The 8,661-nt window shown below is 39.3% G+C and overlaps 1 long non-coding RNA gene across 1 annotated transcript; it reads right to left on the bottom strand.

Moving 5' to 3' along the window:
* Positions 1 to 2,081: 2,081 nt before the first annotated feature.
* Positions 2,082 to 8,267, bottom strand: LOC125963504 (uncharacterized). Its single transcript, XR_007475539.1, has 2 exons — positions 5,854 to 8,267; positions 2,082 to 3,241 (listed from the first exon to the last, which is right to left on the bottom strand). It is a non-coding gene; the product is annotated as an uncharacterized LOC125963504 (long non-coding RNA).
* Positions 8,268 to 8,661: the final 394 nt, after the last annotated feature.

Raw genomic sequence — 8,661 nt, 5'->3', positions numbered from 1 at the left:
AGAGGAAAGGAAAGTTACAGATGTTTCACTCAAAAAGAAAGTTGGTTTACTAGCTCTCTTTTCATCACATTTCATAAGGGTGTGCTAAATTTTGTTAGTTTAAGTACAAGATGTGATGAAGGGAGAGATCAAGATGGTGAGTTTTCCTGATGTCCACAGTCTTAACTATCACCAGGTTGTGGGATATTTGGAAGATATAGTAAAATATAAATTTTTACTTTATATGAAGAAGCAACTTGACAAATACCTTCCCTCTATACCAAATCAACAATGTACAGCAAAATTTTAAAGTCTTTAGAATTGTTCTCCATTGGACACATTCTGATTGACATTGAAGGCAACTGAACACAAAAAACTTAAAACTATGGGAAGGGGGATAAAGAGCATTATGGGTTTATTCAGGGAAGTACTTGCATCCATTTTCAAACCAGGTCAAGGAAACTGATGTCTTCATACTGCCCTTATTTTCCATTATGAAAGTAGGATGAGTTCAATAGAATCACTTCTAGAGGGTGGAAATGAAGCCACACTTTCAGGAGAGATTCACAAACTCTGGTGAGTTTTTGCAGCTGCCATAGATGGAGGCAAACCTCTAGATTTACATCAATCAGTGAGCAGAATGGTTGAAAGGAAAGCAAATGCTTTGATAAGCCACACTGTCTGGGAACTTTATGGAACCAAATATGAAGCTCAGGACTCTTGAAATTTCCAGCTCAAAGTGAGGTGTTTCTCCATTTGAAACAACCCCAGAGATCTTGAGAATAAGTCAACTTATCAAATGCTAATGTTCATACCGACTAGTGAAAGTTTATCCATAGTTACAACTAGGCTATAACTCTATCATTTGTCTGGATAAAATGGATAAAATCTGTTTTGAACACTTTTGAATTAAGACTAAATACATATAATTCATAACAAATTAGGAACTCTACAGATATACATTTCCAATCATGTGCTTCACAACTGTCCTTTCAGTGAGTACACTCATGCCCTATATCTCATTGTTGACAGTTTGTAAAATGAATGAGTTGTCATTTTAGCCATATCTGTATTTTTTTAAAATAAAAAATAAACAAAGGCCACGATGCCAAATTTTTTGACAATTCATTAATTCAGCAAATATTTATTATCTATGCCACTACTGCTTATCTATGCCACTACTGCTCAAGGTGTTAAAACGCAGCAAAACAGATAAAACTCTTGGCCTCTTAGAGCTTACAACCAACACACATGAGTAAAATTTCTAGTATGTTTGTTAGACAGTGATGTGTTCTAAAGGAAGAAAATAAAACTGTAAAAGAATTTTGCAATTTTAGATACGTCCTCCAGGGAAGACTCCACTGAGAGGAAAAGAACAATTTATTTGGATATCTGGCAGGAAGGACATTCTAATCAGAGGGAACAGCAAGTGCAAAGGCTCTGCAGCGGGAGCCTGCCTGGAACAGTGAGGATTTCAGCGTGGGCAGAGAAAAATAAACAGCAGGGGCCAGGTAGAGGGGAGAGGCAGGTAGGAGATGCAGATACCTGGTAGCCAGTGGGGTTGAGGGAGAGGGAGAGATCTCCTAGGGCTTCAGGTCATCCTACGGAGTTTGACATTTACTCTCAGTGAGATTAGATCTCTAGTAAAATATTTATAACACAATGCAGACATGATTTTATAATTTCAGACCTTGACCCTGATACAAAACATTTTAAACTTTAGTTTTCTGGATATATTTTATTGGGGACATTTAGAATTATACAAAAATTTCCTATTGGAATTTGTTTTTGCCTTACAAAATTCAGTTTTTAAATGTTTTAAATGCTCCAGGAAAGGAAAATTTCCACACAAAAGATTGCTAAGATAAATTGCTTTATAAAAGAGTTGTCCTTTAACTTATTGGTTTTATAAGTTTGGATTTTCCACATCAATTTTTCCTAAGCTAGAGGCATGTATAATTTTTATTCAGGTATCAAGATATGTTCAAAGGAATTTTAATGGTAATTTACATATCCATGTTGACAAATTTTCTCATTAGATTAATTTGCACTTATCAAAATGTTCTAGACATAGGATTAAGTAAAGAAAATCATACAATCTCAAAATTTCATGCTCCCTTTATTACCCTTATTAAGTCCTTTCCAGAACTTAATAGGAAGTGGACTCAATGATTTCAAAAGCTCTTCCAATTCTCCGGCTCCTAGAGGTTAGATTAGAAATTCATAGATGTTAAATCTTCAGCATAAAAAGCCATAGAGTTGGAAGGGGGACCGTCTTTATAGCTGAGGAACTAAGGACTAGATAATTTAAATGACTTGTTCAAGTTAATTACTAGCTTCATCAGGATGAGCACCCAGATGCCTCTGTGTGTAGTTCACTGTATTTCCAATGAGATCTCTGTTTTTCCTTGATTTCCTCAATGTGGACTTCTCAAGGGTGAATAATTAAGGAGCTTCTCTGGTGTGACCAGTTTCTTCCTTGAGAAATTGTTCTCTCTTCTTCACCTTGGTTCTTACTTTGGTGCTCACTATCATTCCAGTCTTTCCTCTTTGGTGTTCACTACAATTCTAGTCCATTCTAGATAATTTTGGTTTCCATCCTAGCACACTGGAAGGCCCTTCCTACATTTGTCTCAGTTCTGTACATATTACTTTTGATGAAGTCTGATTTCTTTTTCAGGTACATAAGAAAGAAGTCATCTACCTGATGTATTCCTCTGCAATTTCATCTCAGTGATTTTACAAGGCTCTGGATACCCTTGTGTTCTGCTGTCCAGCTGTCACTTTTTAGACAGATAGAAAATTTGGGCTTCATGAGTTGAGTCTAACGGGGGTAATAGAAGATCAGGAGGTCAGAGTTAATACCAGCGCTAATTTTTTTCCCCTTGCCTTCAGAGTTCTGGCTTCATACAGCAGACAGAAGGTGAATCTGGTCTGATTCCAGCTGTTGAAAGGCAGCAGATTTACTAGACGTGTGCAGTCATTTTCATGCTATTAAAATTGGCAGAAAGGATTTTGCTATTACAAGCATTTTGGATATTAGATCTTGTCTTTTATATATTGCCACTTGCTAACAACTTGTGGGATAAATCCTAGGTGTCCAGAGAGATTCTTGGAGCTACCGAGTTTCATTAATTTAAAAAGAGATATCTAAGCTATGACCTAAAAGGACTGTCTATAAAGCTTTCCAATTGCACATTGTCTTGGAAAACAGCATCTTTTGGAATTCAGCTCCTCTTCTTATTTCTCCTCCCCCTTTATTCTGTTTGGAAAAACAAATGTAAGTTAAATACTTGAAAATGCTTTAAAGTTTTCTTGTGAGTTTAGACGTTGAACTTCAGCTCATAATGGACCAGAACTCCTGGGCACCTGACCAGATAGACCCTTTTGTGACAAGACAACCATTAACTACACATCTTTAGTTGAGGTCAATGGACATATGGGACCAAGTTCTATTCTTGAATAACTTTTTGGAGAGGTGGACCATGAATTCAGGCCAACTGTGAGTGACTCTGGTGTCCATTTCAAGAGTTTTCCAGCACAATAGGCCCTATTGAGACCCTACTTAAAATCATGGAACGTTGCAGTTAAAAAGGAGCTCATCTCATTGGGAGGTCAAGCACAAGGCAGTGTACCCTTCTAAGGCAGCTGTCATAGAGGTACTCATTTCAGCCAGCAGTGACCCATCTCATTTTAGTTTGGTTTCCTCCACAGCTAGACATTTACCACATCTAGTAAACTAAACTTTTCAGTGTCTCTTGTTTCTGTCCCCTTTTTCCCATCTTGTTGCCACTGATGTAGATCAGACCTTCATTTCCTTTAGCCAGACAATTAAAATAGCTTTTGAGCCACCTCCCTTATTATCTCTCCCCTGTTTCTAATCCATTTCACTAATTAATGCAAACTGATCTTTCAAAACCCAAATCTATTCTTTTACTTCCCTGCTCGATAATTTTCAGTGACTCCTAATTGCATAGGCTTTAATAAAAGTGTCTTATGCAGGCATTTGGGGAGGGTGTGAAGTGTGGAAATTCCATTAACATTAGAAAGACTTGGGTTCATCTGAGCTATTTGTAGCTGGGTGATTTTGGGAAAGCTATTTCATACCTCTGAAATGCAGTTTTCATCTATGAGATGAAGGTGATGATAACTATTTCTTAGGACTTTGGGGAATATTAAATGAGATACTAGATACTAGGTAATACGTACTGAAAAAACAGTAGCTGTCTGTATCCTGAGCCTTCTACAGTATGACTCTAAACTTATGCCCTATTATTTTTCTATCAGGATCCTACATTCCAGCAAAACACTATGATGTAAGTGTTTTATATACCGTATTTTGCTGCAGCCTTCTTAAAAGTAGGGATGATGTCTTTGTAGTATTCATAGTGTTTTGTGCATATTAGGTACTCAATAAATATCTGTTAAACTTGGTATTCTCAAACTGATTTCATCACCAGAAAGAGCAATTTCTCTTTGGTAAAATTCTAAACTGCCTTTCTGAGTCTAATAGATCTCACCAGGTCTGGGCAGGGTGAGCCCATTTTCCCTGCATCAGATCCTCCATGACTAAGCATGTTGTCAAGGTTCTAGATGGACACGGATTTCTTCATTCATTTCTGGGTACTTTGCCCCAGACTTTTACAGCTTGAAGTGAATATGGAGATGGGATCACCTTGATGTTATTTGCAGTGTTCCTTTAATGGTCAGCAAAATAGGGAGTAGTGGAAGTTTCCTTGAGGTCAGTTTGATAGTTGAGCAAAGGGAACAGTCCCTTAGGCAGGTCACTTGGCCACCTCCACAACTGGTAGGTGAGTGCCGATGGGGAGAAAAATCAAGCATGTGCTAAGAAGGGAGTCACTAGAAAAGGTTTTTGTTAAGTTTATTAGATCAAAAGTTTGCTACTCATTTTAAAGAGAAAACACATCCTTGTAAACAGTGCATGCAACAAAAAGCTAGTAGAAGACAGATTCAAAACTACCTGTAATAATTCCTGGCATTTAGTTGCCTCCTTGAAGTTAGTATGCCAGCTTCCCATACATTATCACATTTCATTCTCACTAGCACCCTGTGAAGTAGGCAGGGCATGCTCTATATGCACTGTCAATCACTCCTACACCTCTCCTCCGCTCCCCACTCTCTGCCTTTTTCATTTGTTTTCTGTTTAAAGTTTGGAGGAGTGTACGGAGTTCCCCCGAGATCTCACAGCAAGTGGCAGAGGGGCATCATTCCCACCAGTTCTGGTCCCATGGTACTTTCCAGTGCAGTGAAGGACAGAGGGAACTTGAATTATGACCACAATGTCACTCTGACCCCAGGTATCCAGTGACTGAGCCCTAAGAGGGGAGGTTGAAATAGACTTAGTACCTTCTGCAGATGGCAATCTAGCATCTTTCATTTTGCTTGTGCAAACAGTAAGCTTTAGAGCAGTAAAAAATAGATGTTGCTATTTATTTAGCACACACCATCTTTCTGTAAATATATATGTATTATATAATATATTATATATATGTATGTATTTGTCTCATTTATTTCTCCCTATTGTCCCATAATGTAGGTGTTGTTTGAAAACTAAGGGTCAGAGAGGTAAAGTAATTTGACCAACGTCACACAGCTAGTACAGAGCTAAGTGTTAGAACTGCAGACTGAATTCGATCTCACATCTCTCTGAAGCCAAAGCCCATGCTCTGCCACTACGCTACCTGTGTCTTCAGCTTCCAGAAGTGGGTCCCCATCTGACCCAGACTAGTTTTATGACAACTAGTCACAGAGTTCTCCCACTCAATATGACTGGCATATCTATTTGATTCAGATGTCTGATGAAGAGTTCTGAAACAGTTTCCAATTGGGAATTGCCAAAATGGAAATACTTACTTCAAGGTTAAGCTGCTTCATTTAGGTGGACGACAAAATAGGAAGACATCTCCAAGATGGGGAGTGCTGTCCCTAAGATAATTTCTTTGGGAGTAAGAGAAAGCAGCACACTTAACATTTAAAACATTGGGAAGAACTAGGTTTAAGGAATAGAATGGCTAAGTATAAGAGCTTTGGAGTAGGAGATGGCAGGCCTGACGCCTTGCCTGTAACTTGAATTTTAGGGTTTTTTTTTTGTAAAATAGGACGAGAGAATCCCTCTCACTCACCTCTCAGGGATTCAGGGATTCAGGGATTATCCTGGGAGCCAATTTATGCAAACATACTGTACGATTCCATATAAACAGGGAATTTTTGACCTCTTGAGCCTCTGTGGTTGGCATGGTGGTATCTCACAGAGAGTGTGAAATTAAGAGAACATATGTGAGAATTCGTTTCCACGTTCAATGAAATCCAAGGTCATTTTGGTTGTTTGTTTGCTTAAGCCTCCCCTTCATCTCCAAGAACATAAGACAAAGTGTCCTGTGAAACCATGGGTGTGTTCTGTTTCTCAGTACTCCAAATTGCTCATGGGAGCCTGATTTATGTCTTCACACCCAGGAGTCACATACTCTCAGCCAGAGGACACTTCCTTGACACTACTTTTAAGAGGAATAGGAAAAAAGTCAGAGAAAAGATGATGGACCACAGGCAAGGCTCTGCTCTGTACATCTCAGAATCTATTCTTGTTTCTGTAGACCATATCATACTTTCCAAGCATTTAACACATCCATATAGTGCCTAAAATTTGTCCAACACTCTTCTTTGAAATTTACAAATATTAACTCATTTATTCCTCCTCCACCTTGGTGATAATACTATCCCTGTTTTACAGATAAAGAAATTGAGGCAGAGAGGTTAATGTTTGAGCTTACAAGTGGGAGAACCAGGAATCCAATTCACGTACCAGGGTTTACCTATAAAAACTTGAGTTGATTTGAAATGGAAAGCATTCTCAGGGGTCCCTTGCTTCCTGTATCAACTCTAAGTATGCCTGTCTGTGTTTCTGGTCTTGCATTTTTAGATCCATTTTATCTTATTTCCCACTTACTGTTTGATGTCCTGCCATGTTTCTTCCTTCCTAATGATTCTAGTCTTTTTGTTTTCTGATGACTATTCCATACCTAGTCCTATATCCGTGTTTGTTTTGGGGTTTTTTTATGGCTTATTTGTTTATTTATTTATTTATGGCTTCCTTGGGTCTTTGTTGCTGTGCGAGAACTTTCTCTAGTTGCAGCGAGTGGGGGCTACTCTTCATTGTGGTGCACGGGCTTCTCTCATTGCAGTGGCTTCTCCTGTTGTGGAGCATGGGCTGTAGGTGCGTGGGCTTCAGTAGTTGTGGCACACAGGCTCAGTAGTTGTGGCACACAGGCTCAGTAGTTGTGGCACACAGGCTCAGCAGTTGTGGCACACGGACTTAGTTGCTCCGCAGCATGTGGGATCTTCCCGGACCAGGGATCGAACCCATGTCCCCTGAATTGGCAGGCAGATTCTTAACCACTGCACCACCAGGGAAGTCCCCATCCTTGATTTTTATTAGATTTTTTTCCCTTGTAGCTTGGAATGTTCTTCTAATTACCCCTTTTCTAGTTAAAACTTATTCAGCTTAAAATCCATTTCAAGTTTCATCCATGAAAATTTTACTCATAACTCCAGACCTCGCTGATTTCAATCTGTTTTGAATTTCTTTAGCATTTCTCTGTATCTATGTAACAGAGAACACATTTTTTATGGTTACATGTTAATCTTGCCTCCTCATCCAGGTTGTGGTATGCTTGACTTACACTATGACATAACTTTTTCAAAACATTTCTTGCCTTTCCTAGCAAAGTGCTATGGATTTTCTAAATGTTCAGCAAATAATTAATTGAACTTTATAATTATCTGGATACTCCCGGCAGAAGCATTTGCTAACCTCATTCATTAAAACTCATCCTCTCAGTTTGGTTTGTTGTTTGTTTGATGGCAAAGGGATTGCATCTCCGTGGCCAGTCCAGTGGATTGGTCATGGCTGCCTGGAGGGCCATGTGGAGAATGCTTTCAAAGAGTTATAGCTTGCACATCTCTAATCAATCACAGCACCCTTTCTTGCTGTCAGGGATGTGGTATGGGAATGTGGAGGCAAAAGCCAATCCTGAACTTACTGACCCTAGTTTGGTAACAGAGAGAGAAAATAATCTGCTTATTAGGGAAGGAGATGGATTTTAGCCTAAGGATACTTTAATATAATTGTTGATAAGTAGTACCAGGATTGGAGCAACTCCAGGTGTTGATGATCAATTATTTATTGAGATGATACCAGGAAAAAGCGTTCCACTCTTTATTTGCCTATTTGGTTTTAGGCTATATGTGTGTCACGAATCTGTTTTTGTTTTTTTTTTTTTGGTATGCGGGCCTCCCACTGTTGTGGTCTCCCGGAGCACAGGCTCCGGACGCGCAGGCTCAGCGGCCATGGCTCACAGGCCCAGCCGCTCCGCGGCATGTGGGATCTTCCCGGACCGGGGCCCGAACCCGTGTCCCCTGCATCGGCAGGCGGACTGTCAACCACTGCGCCACCAGGGAAGCCCACGAAATCTGTTTTTTATACAGTGTCTGTAAGGAATTACTTCTTATGGCTCTGTAACAACTCTAAAATATATATTTTTTGGTATCTAGCACTTTTGTTTCTAGAGATTTGCCGTTATATCATTCCAGAGCCACAGTCAACATACATATATTATACAAACAAAAATTGCCAACATGCAGTTAGCTTTTATGTTGCCCTAAGTT

This window comes from Orcinus orca, chromosome 2 (assembly GCF_937001465.1).
Source record: "Orcinus orca chromosome 2, mOrcOrc1.1, whole genome shotgun sequence".
In the NCBI taxonomy this organism is placed as follows: domain Eukaryota; kingdom Metazoa; phylum Chordata; class Mammalia; order Artiodactyla; family Delphinidae; genus Orcinus; species Orcinus orca.
This window is presented reverse-complemented; position numbering and strand designations above follow the sequence as displayed.